The sequence below is a fragment of the Podarcis melisellensis genome, assembly GCF_964234715.1.
Source record: "Podarcis melisellensis genome assembly, chromosome: 4".
In the NCBI taxonomy this organism is placed as follows: domain Eukaryota; kingdom Metazoa; phylum Chordata; class Lepidosauria; order Squamata; family Lacertidae; genus Podarcis; species Podarcis melisellensis.
Window position 1 is genome coordinate 42045781 of NC_138531.1, and position 21819 is coordinate 42067599.

At 43.7% G+C, this 21819-nt stretch overlaps 1 long non-coding RNA gene across 2 annotated transcripts in view; it reads left to right on the forward strand.

The window, feature by feature from the left end:
- LOC309368877 overlaps positions 1-21819 on the forward strand; it is a 112669-nt gene that overhangs the window by 81005 nt on the left and 9845 nt on the right. The window contains exon 3 of one of the 2 annotated variants that reach the window (XR_014167941.1): positions 16383-16487. The exons of the other annotated variant lie outside the window; for it this stretch is intronic. This is a non-coding gene — a long non-coding RNA (uncharacterized lncRNA). The remainder of the gene's footprint in view (positions 1-16382; positions 16488-21819) is intronic. 2 annotated transcript variants of the gene reach the window in all.

The following is a 21819-nucleotide window of genomic DNA, read 5'->3' on the forward strand; positions in this document are numbered from 1 at the left end:
CCTCAGGGATCCCAGCCTGCACAGGATTCCCCGCCTCCAGGGAAGCATTACTCTTTTGTATTTTTTGGGTAAAGAGCAAGAAAAGGAATACTGTACCCAAAAAAGCTGAGTCCAAAGATCGTGTCTTCAGCAGGCTGAGGCTAGCAGTCTTTCTAATCTCAACTATTAGTGACTTCCCATGGTATTAAAATTCAGGCAGGGTAACCATTAAAATAAAGATGTTTTCTTGCCAGCACTATATAGATGTTTGGAAAAGAAGGAATGCCTATTTAATTACTCAACAAATGATGTTCTTTTGGTTACTCAGCATAAGGAACGGCTGGACGTAATAGACTTTGGGCTTTAATGGTGTTTAAAATTGCTTTTCCAAATCACCTTATAAAGTATAGGTTCATTCTCATTTCTTATATTCATAGGATACACTAAGGTGTAGTTGACTTTTCATCTCTGGATCGCTCCTTCCTTCCAAGGACTCCAAATGACTATTATTTCAAAGTGCCAAAAAGATTATTGCGTTGCCCATCAGCATTCTGTGCTTAGTTGTTCATTTGGTTCTTTCCTTTGAAATAATTAATTGTGTTTCATTTTGTCCCCTCGCTGTTCTTTGCGGTTAATACACAGGGACAGAATTCAGGAAGATTTGTTAAAGCAAGATGTACATGACACAGTGACCCAGGGCTTATTGCTTTTCCTACAGAACAGCAGATACTTTGCACCCCATTTTCCCAGAGGATGTACTTGAATATACTTAAATCATCAGAATGGTGCACTGGCCACCCTGAACAAACTCAACCGCCCATCTCCATCATGGATGTTGTTTTGCATAATTATTTCTTCTATTTTTATATTTGCTGGTTTCACAAAGGCCCAGAACCCTTTATATTGAATTGATGATATGAGACCCACTTTGAGGCCTGTGAAAAACACAATTATCATGGTGTTAGGAAATTGTCCTGCAGTTCTCATACTCTGCAAATAAATTGAACAGCAGCATGTGTTACATACTTCATTAGGCTAATGGGTGGGAGATTTTGGACCAATTAAAAATATTTTCCCAATACAAAGACTGAAAACGTTGTTGCAACTGGCCAAATTTCTTTTTCTTTTTTCTTTATGTACTGAAAAAGAATCAAACCAGCAGTCCAAAAATCTGTGGATAGACTTTGCTTAAGCAACTCATGGAACACCTAGGGATGGGCAAACCTTTCCATTTTAGTTTCTCTCGTTTTCCCAGTCTTTGGTTCTCTACATGTTGATATCCATTTGCATTTTTTTAAAAAAAGTCCTCATGAATATTCATCATAACTTGGGTGTTAATTTCTCCCGGTGTATGCATGTTTGCATGCAGTTTCCCCCAACACATTTTTGTATGTTATCTTCATGATATATGCAATTTTATGTATATTTTATTCTAGTTATATGCATTTGTGTACATTACGTGGCTGGATAACTGCATTGCAAAATTGAGAGAAGTGCAAATATCAAAGAGATGCTCTGTTTCAGTTTGGTTTTGGAAGGTGTGGATTAGATAGATTCTTTAGGTGTGAATCGAGTCTAATTTCTCCCCCATCCTTGGTAGCCCTTGACAATGACTGTTGTCCCTGGCAAGCAATTGCATAGAAATTGGCCACAGTAATCCCAAACTACACTCCATTTTGATGAAAACAGAGGAAAACACAAGCAGAAGTCCAGCGTTCCATTGAACACATCGCCATTGTGTTCAGAATCTTTCTCTATCACTTTCTCACTTTCGCTCAGAAGAGCCAACCTTCTCACAGCGTTTTATTGAACACCGACCATTTAGTGCTGAAAAAAATGTGTTCCATGCAAGCTACTGTCAAGAAAAATAAGGAATGATCTTATGTAGGAAGGTAGAAAAACCCTACTGCATATTCCATCTAATCCAGATCTCTTGTCTGGATATCTTAAGAATGGTGAGTGCTCACTGACTTCAAACAAGCAAACAAAAAAGGTCACAAATCACACACACACACACACAAAATATGGATTTATTTCAGTGTTATTGAAACTCATTTATTAGTATTTGAAAGTCCATTTCCAACTGAATACGACTGGCTAGTACAAAGCAATTCATCTATTTTAGCACAGTATAAAGCCACTCATGATTCAGGCAGCATCCCTGGGCAATGGATATAGATAAACCAAATCGAAGAACATGACAAGAACATGGGATACTGCACTGAATTAGGCAAACTGGAGGTAATGAAAATGAGGGGGGCAGGGTGACGTTTGCAAGGGAGGCTGAGGGATTCCTTTTAGCAAAATGCAAATATCATCATGCAATGGGGGCTGATAATTATGTGAGTCGCAGCAGGTGCAGGTGACGGAAGTACTGTAACTTTCCTCCCCTGGTGTGATTCTGGGGGAAATCCTTTCTCCGCAGCTGCTATTTGCATTGGGAGGAAATTCCCTCATTGATCCCCAGAAATACTTTTGGTTTCAGAGTCTGGCTAGCAGAGGGAAATAGAAATTTGGGTAATGTGCAAGAAATGGTTAAACACCTTTCCTACCCACCCACCAATTCTTCCCTGTAGCAAAAGTCTTCTACTCCTCTGCATTAGCGTTATAGGAAAAAGCAGAGGGTGGGATCGCATGTTTTTCTCGCAATGTGCAGTTCTTCCCTCATAGAGCGGGAGGAATCTATCCTCGTAAGCTTTGAGGGCAATACAGTATAACCATTTTTTAAGGAAGAAAATGCTACAAGTACCCTTAATGCAGCTTTGTTTCTTGCATCTCTGCACCCCAATTCCTTTTGGCAATTTCATTGCCTTAAGAATATCAGAAGAGCCCTGCTGGATCCAGCCCAGCATTCTGATCTCCCTGTAGCTAACCAGATGCCTATGGGAAGCTCACAAGATTGACATTCTTCCCATTTTGAACCCCAGCAACTGGCATATAGCCTCTAATACTGAGCTGATCTATAGCCTGGTAGCCATTGATTGCCTTATCCTCCATGTGTTTAAAGCCATCCAAGTTGGTGGCCGTTACTTGGTTGGTTGGCATCTGTCTGTCTAGGGAGATAATGGAGGATGCACCTTTGAGGAGAAAGTCAAAACTGTTGAAGGTTACAGTGCCTGCTGTAGCTGTAGAGCAGTGTTTCCCAACCTTTTTTGGGCAAAGGCACACTTGTTTCATGAAAAAAATCTCGAGGCACACCACAGCCCCGTGACGTCAGCGCGCAGCGTCACGCCGGGAGGGACGCACGAAAGTGTAAGTTTCAATTCCCCCCCCCCTTGCCTTCCTTCTGTGCCAACCGCCAAAAAGCCAAGAATCGCGGGACCGCCGGCAGAGGGAGGGAGGGCGAGCGGAGGCAGCGGCGAGCCCCGTTCCTCCCCATCCGCCCCATTCCGTGCAAGGAGCGCAAACAGGTGTGAGAAGGGGGTCAAACCTGCGGGCCGGCGCCGGGGAACCTCCAAGCTTTGGGGGTGGGGGGGAGGAGGCAGCAAAGCGAGGCAGGAAGGAGAGCGCGGCTTGGCTGGGTGAGCTTTGGCAGGGGCAGGGAATGAGAGCCGCGAGGCGGGCACTGCGGACGGAGGCGCTGCCCGCCGAGCTCGCAGGCAGCCAGGCAGGCAGATGGCGAGAGCCCCGCGCTGGGCGGCCTCTCCTTCAAAGCTGTAGTTAACTTTTTTAATTATTATAAAAAAAATTGAATGCTGGAGCACGATTTCTGTTCTCATCCTGAAGCAAAGTTCTTAACCCAAGGTAATATTTCTGGGTTAGTGGAGTCTGTAACCTGAAGCCTCAGTTACCCGAGGTACCACTGTCCCATGTAATGTAGTTTTGTGTTTTTGTGTTGTGAGCCTTGGATGTTAAACAGCCACCACCACCGCAGGCCCTTAAAAACAAGGTACTTTCATATTCATCTTTACTTGGAGGCAAGCCTCCCTCTTCCCAAGGGGGCCACTTCCCAATTCAGAGTGCTTGGCATCCTAAGGAGGGGAGCAGCGCTGTATTTGGGACGCTGCTGGCGGCAGAGGGGCGCAAATAACAACACTGAACAGATCTGTTGGAAAAAGCAGCTGTACCAAAATGAATTATTGCGAAAATGAGGGATATTTGAGGGAGGGGCCGTCAAATGTTGTCCTCGCCCAGGACGCCACTTGAAGGAAGCAGCGGGGGCGGACGCGGGTTGGAATCCTCTCAGCCCGGCCTCCCTCACAGGGTTGTTGTGGGGGGTAAATGGCGGGGAGCCCCGACGCTCCCCCCCACCGGAGCTCCTGGGAGGGAGAAAAAGGAATGCGAAAGCGCTAATAATAAAAGCCAATTTATATATGTGGAGAGAGGGAGGGAACCCTGAGGCCGCGTCAGGCCCACAAAGGCGGGAAGGGGCCCCTCAGCCGCGCAGGAGGCGCCTGTCCCGCAAGAGGCCGGCAAAGGTCACCTCTGACGCCCTTGCGCCTCCCTCCCTCCCTCCATTGCGCGCACAGCGGGGGGGCGTCGCTCACCATCCTCCGTGGCTGCGCGTGGCGGCTGCAGGTCGGCGGGCCCCTCTGGCGCGCGTGGACGGCGGCGCCCCTGGCGCAACTCAGGCGCTGGAGGGAGCGGAGCGAGCGGTACATGGCGGAGGCTGAGGAGCGAGGCGCCGCGGGCGGGCGAGGGGGAGGAGGACGGAGTGGGCGGAGTCGCAGCCAATGGGGTGGAAGAAACCCACGTTTCCTTTTTGAAAGAGAAACTTTTAAACGAGCGCGTGGTTGAAGAAGGCGCTTGCCCAGCTCCCCTCTGCGCCTCGGAGGGCGGGTTTGAGCACACGCAATGCGCCGCCCTCCCGCCCTGCGCCGCCGCCGTTTCGCGCTCCTCCCTTTTGTGCGCGCTGCCCCGCCGCCGCCCCATTGGCCGGGTCCTGTCAGCTGATCCTGTGTTATTTCCTGTGTGTGTGTGTGTGTGTGTGTGAGGAGAGAATGGAGAGAGAAACCTCGGCACCATCACCGCGGAGCCGCCCCCGGCTCAACGCGGATCCTCGCCGCCGCCTCCCTGCCTCTCGCCGCCCGACTCGCCCACCTCCCTCCCACGGCACACCAGGCAACGTCTTGCGGCACACTAGTGTGCCGCGGAACACCGGTTGGGAAACACTGCTGTAGAGAATGATATGGGACAGACATGTTTTGTTGCAGCTGGGGAAGATGTCGGCATCCAGTTGTGCTGCTATGGAAGCACCATGGCTTCTCCTCTCTCCGCGTTCCTCCCAGCTGTCACTTCTCCTCCGGTCACTGCTATGCACAACCTGATTGGGTGTCTCCAGGCATAGTTTAATTATGTGCCACTTGAAGAAAATGTTTTGCCATCCTAAAGCTTCCAATATTCAGTTTCATTGGGTGGGCCAAATTGAAGTATCATGAGAAAGGGAGAAAAAAGCATTTCTCTCCAATTTGGTCCCCGTGTTATCCTAAATTGCAAGGGAAAAGAATGTATCAACAGCAATGATAATTTCTGTGTGAAAAGCATTCCAGATCGCCCATGCATCTCAGGGCAAAGACCGTGTACAATAATTACGCCAGGGGCATTGTAGTCCTCTGTATCCTGGATACACATGTGGGTAGGCAGTCTAGTGCAACACTGAGCTTTTAAAAGGGACATTTCATTTCATTGTACGGAGAGACAGCCCTGAGGGCACATATTTCTTCTCTGTTGCAGTGAATTTCTAAAGCCCTTATCTTATTCAGCAGGTTAATATTGGTCCAATGCGTTCCATTTTTGTGTGGGCGGTTAGCTGGCTTAGTTGCCAAAGAAAATATTATATACTTGGTCCCACCCATGCATAATACTACTAGTACAATAAATATTTTGAAAAGGATGGTTGTCGTGGGGGGAGGTGGACTCTAACTGCACTGCAGAGATGTACAAACCAATTAATAGCTTCAGAGAAATTTTGCTGGAAATGCCACAGCCTCTGCCACAAAAAAAATGCTCTCTCTTTCTCGTCTCCCTCCTTTCCTCTTTCTGTCTCTTCTCTCACACACATTCAAGCCAAACAAGCCTTTTTCCTCCAGGTGCAAATATTGGGAAACTGGACCTTGCCTGCTGTATCAATGTACCATCACACTGCCTCCACAATGTGTTTTCTGCATAAATGAAAGGAAAGTTGCAGGCATCTTATACTGTTGCCAGGGATGCTCTGACACTTGCTTCCAAACACACTATTCTATTGCTACAGGGTTTGGGGGGGGAGGGTGGTTCTGCCAAAGCTTCAAGCTCTCTTGAGTTTTTTAATGTCTTATATATTATTTTCATACAGGATTTGGATCAGCAGCTTTCACTCTGCATGTAGATTAAGTTGCCTAGGCCTTTGCCAGCTGACACAAGGGACCTGGGTGTGTTTTCCTTAAGCCTGGAGATGCATCTAGGGAACTGATAGTGTTTTATTTTTAAAAAAAATAGGGGAACCCAGATTGTGTGTTTCTTCACCCCAGAATCCCTATCTATAACTTGAAAGTTGCACAGTACCTAATGAGAACCTGATCTATTACTTTTGCTACCTCTCCCTGCACAACATATTAAGCCTGCAACCAGTGCTACCACTTCCTGCATCCCAAATCTGTGATATGTTCTGGCCAGGATGGCTAGTAGTTGGGGATGAGGTTTTCCAGATATTTCTGGACTGCAACTCCCATCATCCTTGACCCTTGAACGTTCTGGCTGGGGATGCTGGAAGTTGAAGTCCAACAACTTTATAATGTAAACCTCCCTGTGATCTTTGGAGGAAGTATGGTATAATGTTGTTGTTGTTGTTGATGATGATGATGATGATGATGATATCTCTTGCTATATATACTGCCCCTTAAGGTCACGTCCTGTTTTTTCCTAGGCACAATTCAAGGTGTTATCTTTGGCCATAACAGCTCTAAATGGTTTGGGACCACATTCTCTGAAGCAGTGCCTCCATCTGAGCCAGCCCAAGCAGCATCTAAGACCCTGCTCTCTGGCCTGCCAGCAGCAGCCATTAGGTTGACAGCTACTATGGATAGAGTTTTCTCAGTGGTGGCCCCACACCTTTGAAACTCTCTTCCCAGGGACGTATGCAATGACCTCATCACTGTCTGTGTTTTCAAAACTGTGAAGATGCATTTATTCCTAGGAATGTAGGAAGCTGCCTAACACAATTGGTCCGTCCAGTTTTGTACCATCTACCCACTGACCCTCCAGAATTTCAAACAGGCGTACCTCCCAGCTCAGTCTGGAGAGGCCACAGACTGCATGGGGGGCAGTCTGCCCCAGAGCTATGGCCCTGTCTGCATTTCAAGGCTGCATTCAGCTCAATTGCACTGCATTCGAAAATTCCTTAGCTGCTGCTGTTTTGTGTGTGTTGCGTAATGTAATTCCATGTGTCTTATAGTTGCCTTGTGAGGGCGGTATTTATATTTTATATAAAGAATGTAAACATTATGATTTTTATAGCCAGTTCCCCCCCATCCCCACTTTGTTCAACATATAAATAATGAACTGAATAACTCTTTGTTTTGTGGCATTTTGGTTTGAATAATAAAGGTATCGCCTTACTATGGATTTTCAAATAAATTATGCATATCTTTCCAAAGTTGTTATGCTAGATCAATAGCATCTCATTTTTTCACTAGGCCGGCACTGAAGGGTGGGAAATACAATTTTGTCCCTTCAAATCATTTTTGTGATGAAGTATTCTATATGGAAACTTAATCCAGATATACTGTGGTCACTTCCCGATGACCTGTTTATTGACCATTGATCCTGATTTGATTAGAGGGGCAATGTCACATCAATGAACTGCTATCCCACACTTTTGAGTGGATTTCCCCATCACTTTCCTTACCACAAAAGTCCATTTTTAAATTTTTAAAAAGTAGCTTTGTGTACAAGAGCACAAAATTCACTTCAATTGCTCAATCTGAATTTCCCGGCATGTGACATTCCCAGCCACAAAATAGTGACAGTCTGGAAGCAACCTATGCCTTGTAAGCCAAATCAAGCCCAATTCACATAGCACATTAATTGGAAAGGAACAGGTAGGGACTGAGTCTGGGCACTTAGATCACGATTTAGTGTACCATGGTTCAGCTCCTAGAAAATTTATATTGGCATATTGAGTCTCAATCTGGATGTATTGTGAAGTAATGATGACCGTTCCACTGTTGACTATGCAAAGAGGGTCATGTGAGTCAGCCTTAAGTAATATATATATAAATCAGCAAATGCAACTCAGGAACTTTCACATAGCTAGGAATGTCCATTATGGATTCAGTGTGAGGTCAATCTAGGTTAGAGTTGCAATATTTCAAAATGTGAAAATCTAGATACTAAAGTTGTTGAGCTTTTCTTTTCCTTCTTTTTTTTGCCCAAAGTTGTTGAGCTTTTCTGGCAAAATTGCAAAAAAAAAAAGACATTTTTGAGCTATTTTTAAGGGAAATCGGCATTTAACCATTTTGTCTACAATAAGGGCAACTGTTCCATATTATGTCTATGCCCCAACTTTAGTTTTTCTGGGTTTTTTTAAAAAAAGAATTCACCAAAATATGTTATTAATAAATAATTTTATCTCCTTCCTCTAAAAACAGAAAAAAGCAATTTGACTCTAAGCATGTGTCTCTATGAACAGGAGTGTAAAAAAAACTCCTGGGAGTTTTTGAAGCCATCTTTACCCAAATGTTAAAAGAGGCTTTGTTTAGGCATCATTGCAGTACTTTCTAATTACCATCCCTTTCAGCTTACATAAAAGCAGATATATAAGGATCTCTCTATATTTGGTTGGTAATCTAAGAGGCTCAGAGTGGTGTTCTCAGCTGGAGACATTTTGGAAATACACATAATGGCAAATTATTTTGCAGGTAGATTACGTTAGCTTTCTCCCCTCTAATAGCAAAACAAAGAAGAACAGGGAGAACTCACACATTGTAGAATTACCATAGCACTGATTGTCATTAGAGGCTGGTAAGGCTACAGATTTCATAAGATGCAAAGGCAGATATTCATGAAGAGAACAGGAACAATTTCCAGAGTTCCAATAATCACTGCTAGCCAAAAAGATTCGAAATGATCTAACACACACACACCCATAATGGGAAGTCTAAACCAGCAGGTGACATTAGAGATTATGAGATATTAGAGGAGGCAGAAGTGCAAGTTTTTGCATCTGTTTCCTGTAAAAATATTGGCACTTGCCTTTTATGCATCTGGCATCATTGTTTGGTGCCATGCTTAGATGGGCTCTGAACTGTACCTAAAGGCATGGCTCTAATCCACTTTAGAAATAATTCCTGTGATTCACCTTCTTTTTCTTCCTGATTAAAATAGCTGGTAAGCCAACAGTGACAGCTAGGGCAACAGCCATTCTTTGCTAACAGAAATGATAGCAAGGAGAACTCCTGGTTTTCTGCTGTTTCCCGCAAAGTTCCCCATATTGGAAAGACATAAAAAAGGAGGAGGCACACTGTTTGATTCACACATTTATTTTTAAATTGTATGTCAGGTGACAGCCTACAGTAGCTAACCATATACAATATACACACCTATGTAGACATTCCATAAATAGCAGGATGAGGGACTCCATACATTAGAATTTGGACTTGACTGAACGGGACCAACATCAGATTTGTAGCACTTCCTTCCATGGGAAACTCATGTAGCCTTTCTACTTTATAGACTATGTTAGTTCATTTGAGCAGCTTCTTTTTGAAAGGGAAAAAGACATGGTTTTCTCCTCCTCCTTTTGCCTAAACTCTCCTCAAGAGAAAATAACGATCAGTATTTCATACTGTTGTAGCTCCGGTGAAAGCCTTCTAGCGGGCTAGAAAACAGAAAACAGAGATTTCTAGGTAAGTGCAATCCTATGGTCCTTGGGTTGATGTTCCAGCAGGGACTGGAGGGCAGAGCAGATCTCCCCCCTTCACCTGCAGAGAAGGAAGTATGCGGACAGGGGGGGAGATTCATAGCTCAGTGCCAGTGCATCTGATTTGCATGCAGAAGGTGCTAGGTTCAATCCCTGGGATCTCCAGCTAATAATAATAATAATAATAATAATAATAATAAATTTTTTTTATTTATACCCCACCCCCTCCAGCCAAGACCAGGTTCAGAGTGGCTAACACCGAATATAAATACAGTAAAAATATTTTTTAAAAAACCAAACAGTTGATTAAAATATAAGTTAGAATACAGCTTAAAATGCAGCTTAAAATGCAGTTTCGTTTTAGTGGTAGTCTATAGATCAAAGCCATAAGGGGAGAAAATGTCAAATATTCACCAGGGCCAACCATGCTGGTCCTTCATGGGCCAGCAAAAAGAGCCAAGGAAATTTATATACCAAATCCCATATAAGGGGTTCCATCAAAACAAAAAGAGAGAGAGAGATAAATTAGAGGGAGGGTTAGACTGAGTCCAGCCCAAAGGCCAGGTGGAACAGCTCCGTCCTGTGGAAAGATGTCAAATCCTGCAAGGCCCTAGTCTCTTGTGACAGAGAGTTCAACCAGGCCAGAGCCAGAGGTGAAAAGGCTCTGGCCCTGGTTGAGGCCAATCTAACCTCCTTGGGGCTCAGGACTTCCAAAGTGTTGTTATTTATGGATCTTAAGGTCCTCCGTGGGGCATACCAGGAGAGGTGGTCCTGTAGGTACAAGGGTCCTAGGCTGCATAGGGCTTTAAAGATCAAAGCCAGCACCTTAAACCTGACCCTGTACTCCACCAGGAGCAAGTGCAGCTGGTAAAGCACTGGATGAATGTGATCCCTCGGCAAGGACCCCGTAAGAAGTCTCGCCGCGGTATTCTGCACCCACTGGAGTTTCTGAGTCAGCTTCAAGGGCAGCCCCGCGTAGAGTAAGGTTACCAGATGTCCGTGTTTCCCAGGGACAGTCCCCAAATTTACAAATCAGTCCCCATACAAATTTCTACCATTGAAAAGTGTCCCCGGATTCACTGGGAAAAATCTGGTAACCTTAGCATAGAGCAAATTACAGTAATCAAGCCTGGAGGTGACCATCACATGGATCACTGTGCCCAGCTCGGGGTGAGAAAGGTAAGGCTAGGACTGGCAACAGAGGCGATTTTAGGATAGCATGACCAGTTTGGCCGCACTGGGCACCAGCACCACAGGGAGCGCTGCAACACTGATCTAGAATGGACCGTGAGAGGTAGGGGGTGCCAAATTTTAGTGTCACACCAAGTGCTGCTAAAATTTGAGTGCCCAAAATCTGCCACTGCTAGGAATATTCCCTTTCATTATGCATTGCAATAATCTAACCTAGAGGGTACCAGAGCATAGACAGAGGAAGATACTATGCTATGGAGGGGCACTGATGAAATTTGGCTTTTTCAAGCAGTCCCACGATTGCATTGTTGTTGTTATATTCAAATAGCCATTCTCATACAGTTGTAAGATACCCTTTCTCTGATGGCTAATTCCATTTAATGGTTTCCCCTCCCCATATTTTTCCATTTCTGTAGGATCATGTATGTGATGGCCATTGATCCTTTAAAACCAAACTATTCTCTGCAATATTCAATCTAAGCTTACAGGAAAATAGCCTATAGGACAGTTTTCAGCAGCAGTCTGAGTATGATGATCAAAAATAATTTTAACTCTCTCCTGCCCCAGCTGTCTTAAAACTGTTCTTTTGATTTCATATAGATATACACATTGAATGGTCTTTTCATTATTACCAGCCCAGCTGATGCTTAAAGGATAAGGCTTCTGTTTCATGTAGTTTCTCTGCCAACCAATATATACGTGATGAAATGTATACAAACAATACATCGTCTTGGATTTATTGCCTCCTTTGGATTCTGTGACACACGAAGCACTGTAAAATAATCTGTTAATTAAACTCCAGACGTGCCCACAAGGCATGTAAGTAAACAGTATTATTCTAGGTTTACAAAAGGAAGCAAACAAGAGGTCTCAAGAGACTTACATAAGATAACTTGGGCAGCTTTGCACCTTATGAGACGCAGCAAAAATTAGGAGCATGAGTGCGCTCCTTTCTTCTGAGTATTGTAAAGTGTGGCAAGGGAGCTCATATATAAGCTCACACAGCTGCATCTATGCTGATATATTCAGGCCTGGTCATGGATTAACATTTATAATTTACATCTTGAGTGGACTTGCTCATTGTCCGTGAAAGAAAGAAAAAACCCTGAAATGTCATTTGGTACAGGCAGAATGCTGCCGCTAAAATCTTTATTGGGACCAAGTGTTAGGATCATGTGACCATTTTATTATAACATCAATAGGGGAGAGGCCTGTAGCTCAGCAGTGGAGCATCCACTTTGTCTACAGAAGGTCCGAGGTTCCAATCCTGGCACCTCCAGGTAGGACAGGAAATGTGCCCTATCTAAAATCCTGAAGAGCCACTGCCAGGAGGTATGGACAATACTAAGTGACACAGACCAATGACCAGACTGGGTAGAAGGCAGCTTCCCGTGTTCCTGTACAGTGGCTGCTTATTCATTTCTGAATGCAATTTGAAGGGCTGGTAATCACCTTTAGAGCTCCAAGCAGCTTGGGACCAGTGCCAGATTTATGTACAGTAGTACCTCAGGTTACAGACGCTTCAGGCTACAGACTCCGCTAACCCAGAAATAGTACCTCGGGTTATGAACTTTGCTTCGGGATAAGAACAGAAATTGTGCTCTGGCGGCGCAGCGGCAGCGGGAGGCCCCATTAGCTAAAGTGGTACCTCAGGTTAAGAACAGTTTCAGGTTAAGAACGGACCTCCGGAATGAATTAAGTTCTTAACCCGAGGTACCACTGTATAAGCTAAACAAACTATAGCCTAGTGCCCCACTCTCTTGGGGGCCCCAAAAAAAAATTAAAAGGGGAAAAAACTGGATGTACATTTCTAAAATATAAGATAAAAAACAAATAACATAAAACCTACACACAGCAACAGTGTTTTGTGTTGTGTAGGCTCCTATGATGTAAGTAATGGGCCCCGCCTGCTAGCCTGCTCCCTAAAATATCACTGGTTTGCTGATTTCTATACATAGGGTGCCTACATTCTGCATGGACTGGTTCTTTTGTTATGTGCAAATGGCTTTAGATACCTTTTGGGTCCATAAATTACCACATAGCATATATTCAACACAAAAAAACAGCGACAATTTGTTGTTGACAAAGGACAGCTGGACATATAAAGGGCCCCATTACCTTCAGTAGCTTAGGGTCTCATCAAACCTAAATCCAGCCCTGCTTGGAACCAATCTGTTTGAAGGACTACCACCTTCCAGGTGAATCCCATCTTCTAAGATGGGCCAATATGGCTCTCTTCCATGGGCCATTGCTTTGTGGGGTATAGCTTTCCCTAGGTGGAAATCCCTGTGCCAAGAGGTTAGATCATCTTCCCCTTTATCTGTGCTACACCAGTATACAAAGACTTTACCTTTCCAAAGAAACTTTTTGTTTTTAAGAACAGTTATTCAAGACTTTCCACATCAAAGAAAAACAAGCAAGAGAGCAGCAAAAAAACTCCGAGCACATACACCTATAATTTGGTTACAGGAAAACAAGCATGCAACAGAAAATCCCCCACAAATCTACAATCCATAACCTATGCACAAATAAGCATTGCATGAAACACCTTTGATTTCTGTTATTGTTTAATAACATTAATTGTTCACTCTGGCCCGCTTGGTTCCATTTTTCAGTGCTAGTTTTCGACTTGAAGTGTACTGATACTAATCCATGATTGGATTATTGCTAATTTTATTCATGATTTTACCTTGTGTTCAGAGGGAAAGAATGCATCTTTCCCCCCGACAAAGACACACACACACTCCTCCACCCAACACACATATGGAGCCCATGCAACTCCCCACTGGGTGTTTGGTGCTGGGAGGTCATGTCCAATCTGTGCTTTGAGAAAGATACAAGAAAATCAGATAACCATAAAATAGCTTTGAATACATATGACATGAGGAAGGGATAGCGAAGGAACAAAAGATTTTATACATCAGGAAATGCCTTAAAGAACAAACTGATGAACAGAGGGAACAAACTGTTCAGCAAGGCTTCAGAGGAAATGACAGAGCAGACTTAGGAGACACATCAGAAAAACCCACGGAAGTTCTAGATGAGCAAGTGTTTACGGCTGATAAACTCATATGTCCAGTTTATTAGATATATTTTTACATGTGCCAATCCTAGAGCTTCATCCTTCAGGAAACTTCCTATTTTGTCAAGTACATTATTGTGAAAGGAAACATTTCTCATAAATAGGACAGCCTTCATACTGCTTGGCTCAGCTACCTGCACTGGAGACAAGATTCACTATAGCAAAGATAGCCAGTGTGGTGCCCTCCATATGTTTTTCTGAACTACAACTCCCATCAGTCCCAGCAAGCATGGCCAAATAGTCAAGGATGGTGGGAGCTGTGGACCAACAACCTTTGGAGGGGACCACATTGGGTACCACTGCACTATATACCCTATATATACTAGATATGATAGATGATAGAGATAGATAGATGATAGATAGATGATAGATAGATGATAGATAGATAGATAGATAGATAGATAGATAGATAGATAGATAGATAGATAGATAGATGATAGATAGATAGATGATAGATAGATAGATGATAGATAGATAGATAGATAGATAGATAGATAGATAGATAGATAGATAGATAGATGATAGATAGATGAGAGAGAGAGAGAGAGAGAGAGAGAGAGAGAGAGAGAGAGAGAGAGATGATAGATAGATAGATAGATAGATAGATAGATAGATAGATAGATAGATGATAGATAGATAGATAGATAGATGATAGATAGATAGATAGATAGATAGATAGATAGATAGATAGATACTATATATATCTTGGGGCCCTGTGAATAGTGAATACACACACACATACCCTATATGCACTTCAAGGACTGAAGAATACTTTCAGCAAGGCCATTTGCAACTTCCATAACAACTAAATTTACATTATTATATCATCTGCCTGAAAGAACTAAAGTGTGATGGTGCTGAGCCAAAAATAAATTCTGTACATCTGTTATTTACATTCAGAGAACAGTAAAACTAAATACATTTTAGGTATATGGCAGTGTAAGTCTGCAGATATTTATTTACTTGATATTTAACTGTTAACCAGAGTCTCCCTGCATGACTTACAGAGGTCAGTAGTAAGACAATAGTGAGATATCAGACTTGTCATTCCCAAAGGGAGTAAGGGATGTAATATCTTTCTCTTCCACCCCCACCTCCAATTTCTTCCCCATTCCGCCAGGCAAAACTGACAATCTGTAAATAGTAAGAGAGGCAGCATTTGTTTTTCATTTGTTTATCCCACACCTCCAGCATAAACCTATGTTAACAGAGTGGCTAGGAGTATAGTTAAAATATAATATAATTTTAAAAGACAAAATATAATTTAGCAGCTGAACAACAGCAGTCCAGTAAAATAACCAATTAGTCATATTTCATATGGTTGGGCAACTTGTGATTTTTCTGGCAAACTCACAGTCTACAAAATTAATTGCTGGCCCTATGAACTTGAATAGATCTGCTTTGTGGATTTCTGGCTCAGTGCTGGCATCCCAGATAAGTTTTCTTCGGCAAGAACTCTACTACCCTACGTGCAGAACTATCCATGGTACTGAAAAAATAAATGTCTATATTTGTTCCATTTGTGCCTCAACTTTCCACAGAAGCCATAACCACATTGTGAGATAGGTTGAACTGTAAGATTGTGGTTTTCCCAGCAGGAATGAGTAGCCTGTGACCCTCCATTCTGATCATTAACCAAGCTGGCTGGGGCTGATGGGATCTGGAGTCAATCAACATCTGGAGAGTCACAGGTTTTCCGTCTCTACCCTAACTGAGACTTTCCTGGCCCAGTGCCTTTCAGATGTTATTAGATGAAGCTCCCGCCTGTCTGACCATTGGCTATGCTGGTGGGGGTTGAAATCTAACAAAGTCTGGAGGGAGCACAGCTTAGGGCAGTGGTGAGCTTCCGATATTTGAACCAAAGTTTCCCATAACCAAACTAAATCCCCTACTAGTCACTGTACCACACTAGCTCTAGTCAACTACATATCCAATCAATTAATACAGTGGTACCTCGGGTTAAGAACTTAATTCGTTCCGGAGGCCCATACTTAACCTGAAACTGTTCTTAACCTGAAGCACCACTTTAGCTAATGGGGCCTCCCGCTGCTGCTGCCGCCACTCTGCTGGGGCACGATTTCTGTTCTCATCCTGAAGCAAAGTTCTTAACCCAAGGTAATATTTCTGGGTTAGCAGAGTCTGTAACCTGAAGCGTATGTAACCTGAAGCATATGTAACCCAAGGTACCCACTGTACTGACTTTTTTCTGTTGTTGGTTTTTTTTAATCCACATTCCAGTTCAGTTATATTTGTTTTCTTTTTCTTTCTTTTTCATGGTCACTGAAATGGCAGCAAACTGAGAAGTGGACAAACAAGGAGGGGAAGAAACTTGTCAATTTCCTCGCAACAAGTTATTTGTTTCCCACCAAAACTATTGATTGCAGGTTGTGGTCAGAGGTTAAGTGTTCTTTTCTTTGAAGAATAACATTTTGACTTAAATTACATTGTTGACTTTGTGCAGGTAGGAAAGAACAAGCCGTCATGCCATTTTGCCAAGCAGCTGCTTTAAATCTCGCTGCGTGGAAGCCACTCAACGTCGTGAAAGCCCAATATTTGTATGCATACAGGGCTTCCCCTTTCCTTTTGTGATGCTGCAGTGTGAGCCATTCATGCACAGCTGCTCACCATGCAGAAAATCTGGTTTCCACTCTGCCACACACACACATTTAGAGAAGGATTTGCAGTGACATGTCAAAAGGCTGAGGTTCCACGTGGTGAACACGGACTTCATACCATCCTTGCCAATGAGCCTGCAAAACATTTGTTTGTTTTACTAGCCCAGTAAACAAATTGCTGGGATGCAGGTGGCACTGTGGGTTAAACCACAGAGCCTAGGACTTGCTGATCAGAAGGTCGTGGTTCGAATCCCCGTGGCAGGGTGAGCTCCCATTGCTCGGTCCCTGCTCCTGCCAACATAGCAGTTCGAAAGCACGTCAAAGTGCAAGTAGATAAATAGGTACCGCTCCAGTGGGAAGGTAAACGGCGTTTCCGTGCGCTGCTCTGGTTCACCAGAAGTGGTTTAGTCATGCTGGCCACATGACCCGGAAGCTGTACGCCGGCTCCCTCGGCCAATAAAGCGAGATGATTGCCGCAACCCCAGAGTCGGTCACGACTGGATTTGTTTACCTTTAAAAAAATTGTTAAGGAAACAAATTGCCAGAAAACAGAGTGAGTCTATCAATGGTTATTAGCTAAACCAGGGGTCAGCAAACTTTTTCAGCAGGGAGCTGGTCCACTGTCCCTCAGACCTTGTGGGACTATATTTTTTTGGGGGGGGGAATGAACAAATTCCTATGTCCCACAAATAACCCAGAGATGAATTTTAAATAAAAGCAGACATTCTACTCATGTAAAAACACACTCATTCCCAGGCCACCTGCAGGCTGGATTTAGAAGGCGATTGGGCTGGATCCAGCCCCTGGGCCTTAGTTTGCCTACCCAACTGCCCCCTTGCTAAACGGATCTCCCCCAGCCAATTCAGAGGCAGCCTACCAAGGGAACATGGGAGAGGTCTGCTGCCTGCTTAGACCCTCCCCAAGGTTGGTCGCTGCTGAGAACTTCTTGTGGACCCCTGATTTAATCCAGCTTTGCTGTTGTTCACTACTAAGGGAATCTGGTAGACAGCAATGGAACTGGGAGCACATAAATGCCAAGGTGTTTGATTGGTAACATGGATTAGTCTTCCTGGCTCCTCTAAAACCAATAGGAGGCATGTGGGTTTGTCGTTTTCATTCATTCTCTTCAAGCAGCAGGCAGTCTGGACATAAGGGGAAATCGTTTCTGTCTGGAGGGGATGTAGGAAGGAGCAGGGAAGCAAGGTGAGCAGTAAAACAATGATATCACCCAATATCACCTGAAATCTGAGCTGGAAATTCTAAGGCAACAGTGCTCAGCAACACAGAAGTGTCAGCAAAGACCCCCAGAATACATCAGATGCTGCCACAACCACTCCCCAACTTCACCCAACAGCTGCCGTTCCCAAAAGCAAAACCGGTGGATGATCTGGGAGGTCAAAATAAAATAATTGGGAGCCTGGGCTCAGCACATGAACTCACATTTCACTACTCCTGATTTAGAATTTTGGTAACTGGAGCCTTCACAGTCCTTTCAGGGGAGAAGGGTCATGATATGAATTGAATAACAGCTTTTTGAAGCCTCCTCAAAATGTTTTTCCATGTAGGATAGGGGTAATGTTTGTGGAAACTCAAGCTGGGGGTACTGTTTGTGGAAACCCAGAGCTCCCTTAGGTGCATGCAATGGCTTGCACAATCCTTTGGCATCAGCATTAATTTTGAGGAGATGATGAAAGATTAAAAGGAAGGGTACTTTTCATGATTATTCACAGATTTAATAGGTTATTTATTTTGTTAACTATCTCAGTGGGATTTGGTTTATCACTACTGTGCAAATTTTTGGATATGTGTTTCAACTACAGTCTAGAAAGAATTGTACTTTTCTTGAAGGCATGACGCCTCTATTTTAGATTAATTAGTCTCTCTAAATATACGAGCAGCTGTCTGATACAAATTCATGCCCTTGACAAAATATTTGCAGTTATCACTTTCTATAAACCCCTTTCCTTCAGCTTTCTCTCTCTTTCTCTCTCCTATTTAACTCTATTTAATTAACATCAGCCAGAATGGGCCTGCCTTCGAGGCGAACCTGTTATGTTATCTCGTCTGCTCCTTTCCTGCCTTTCAAAATATAGCATGAAAGCTCTAAATTGACTTGTCTTTTTGGATTAGCTGTTACTTTTCAGTACATTGGGACCATTTAGGCACATGTCGAAGTAGGGAAAAGCACATACCACAAGCCTCTTGTTTGTTTATAGTTATTTCCATGAGTTTTCTTTAATTTGTTTTATTGCTATTCATATTGTTGAATATTCAGGAAAATACCCTTTTGACACAAATCATTATGAATCTGTTAGCAGTTGGGTGCAAATGGTCAACTCACATGCAAAATGGTTTGAGATGCCGACAAGAAAGACAAGAAATAATATGAAGAGGGAAATACAGCTTCAGGGGTAAATCCATATTAATATGATGATAAAAGCTGGAGCCTAAGGAGCTCTGAATGCATTTACTCTCTCTTTTTTTTGTCCTTGACTGTTTTGCATAAGGCTAACTGCTGTGTTTACACCTGATTTACTGCAAGCCTACTTTGTCACTAGGCCTCAGGGGCAACTGTTAGAGCAAGAATTCTTACGCCATGTTCCAACGATCATCTTAGCAGCTAGCAAAGCTCATTCTAACCCTACAAATGGGAGGCATGTCCGCAAAGTCGCTCCTGGGTCAAGGAACATAAGAAGCTGCAAGTCAAGGCCACCGGCCCATCTAATTGGCATGGCAGTGACTCTCTAGGTTTGCAGACAAGGTGACTTTCTTTGCCCTACACTGTAGCAGAGTGAGCCTGGGACTTCTGTGTTTGTATTCAACATAGTGGTAATTACATTTCATCAGGGCAAGGATTTCTCCCCAAGGGCACATTCTCCCCCTCTTCTAGTCCTGCCCACCCGACAGATTTGGGAATGTCCTCCCTGTGGAGGGAGGAGAAGAAGTGGTGCTGGCCACTATTCAGGAAAGATGTGCCATTGCGTCGGCTAGGATTGGGTGTAAGGGTGAGAAGGAATGAAAGTGTTCATGCCGTCCTTTTCTAACTTTTCAAAGATCCATAAGAAGATCAGCTCACATTTTGAGAACCCTGAGACTTTGTAAGTAATTATCAGGGTACCAGAAGCTTCTTTCTATATTGACACGGTGGCAGATGCGTAAAAGCCACTAAAAAATAATCCACACGTAAGCCCAAGTGTGCTTTCTATGCCGGCATGTTAGCAAATGTAATCACTTGCGTCCAATGCACTGAAGTCCCATTACAATGGTCTGCTTCTGGTCTGCTTTTCCAATCCGCCTGTGTTAGTGGTGCAATCAAAGGATCTCCAATCCAATTTTAGCATGGTTGCTGTCAGAGAAGCAGCTAATGGACTGTCTCGGAGACAGACCGTGAAACTGCATTTCTCACCACCTAGGGCATTCTTTGCCAACAAACACACACCACACAACTGTATTCCATAAGAGATAAGTCACAGCTACTTTCCCTTAGTAATCACCCTGAATCATTAAAGAGCTGCCAAAGAATGACTACCAGCGGTACCCAATAAAGAAGCAGGTGCTGGCTGTCTTTTTATATACTTATTTAAATGGGAAAAGGGGAGAAACCACAGTGGGTCAGCTAAGGTTTTGTATATTACAGGCCAGCTGCAGGATGGAAAGCCTTTTTCAGAGGATCATCTTTATTTTAGTGCGTGGGGGGGCGTGACAGGAGGTCTTTCATTTCTCCCACCCAAATAAAAGGTTGCAAGTCTAATTTTTAATTTGCCTGGTGCTGGGTTGGGGTTGCAGGGAAGGCATGGAAGACCCAGATAAACTCAAACTGTGAAAACAGGACTGCTAACATCAGAGTAAAGGGAGCCTGTGATTTGGGTAGCCTTGTGTCCTATGTGGGGGAAACAGCTCTCTCTGTGAGGGGGCCTTGTATTGGAAGAGATGTCCAGTCCTAGTCCTAGTCTACTTCTAAAATAATGAAAGAGGCGAATGGTGAGCAGGAGGGGCCTTGAAGTGGCCCAGCGTACATCTGGATAGCATTCTGAAGAGGCATAACAGGTCCCCAGGCCACAGGCTTACCTAACACAATGTGATACACTATATGTCTGTTAAAAATATGGTGTGTTCCTTCTGGGGGTTTTTCAGTGCAGGTGTCCATCCAATTGACAGAGACTGACCTGCTGGGAGCCTGAAGGGCCCTTCCCTACCTCTCTCCACCTGTCTTGGGGCGGGGCCTAACAGGCCCCATAAAGGACTGCTGCCGCTGCTGCTGGGCAGAGAGGGCCCCATTTTTTGTTTTGTTTTTAAATTGCTGTTATTTTTTTACCTATGCCATTTTAAACTGTGATATTAATGCTCTATTCTTAGTGTTAGATTTTGATTTATGTGGAAATTGTTTTCCATTTGGTTGTGTACTTTTTGATGTGTTTTATTTATTGTTTATGACTTCTGTTATGTTTGTAATTATGTAAATCTTGGCATGTTGTAAGCCGCCTTGAGCACTGTTTTAACTACAGAAAGGCGGCATACAAATAAAATGATGATGATGATGATAGAAAGTGTGTAAGGCCTAACACAGTCATTAAGCCAGGGATAGGAAACCTCACGCCTGGAGGGCTAAATACATAACTTCCAATATGAAGCAAACTCAGACCAAGACACCATCTTCTGCGGCTGCACTCCCATGTGAGTCATGTGACCTGCACAAGAGCATGGCCCCCAAAAATATTATTATTATTATTATTATTATTATTATTATTTGAGTTTATATACCACCCTATAGCTGGAGGTTCACAGAAAGGATCGCTTGGGGGCAGCAATCTTGTGCAGCACCCCAAAACATGTGTTTTGGGTGCCATGCCCTAAAAAGTGCAGCCCAAAATTACGCAAGGCTGTGGCAGCCATTTTGGCTGTTGTCCTCTTGTGAGAAAAAAATGAGATGTCCCTTTTTTTCCCAGGGTGGTTGCAAATGCAGCCCTCCTGATCTCTCTGTCTGGTCCTCAGAGCTCTCCCCAGTGGCCCTGCTTCACACAGAGAGTGTTTTTGTCTGCCTGGAATATGCCCTTGAACTCTGATAACGGGCCCCTCCACACTGGTGTTTTACTGCAGATGTATTTTGCAACATG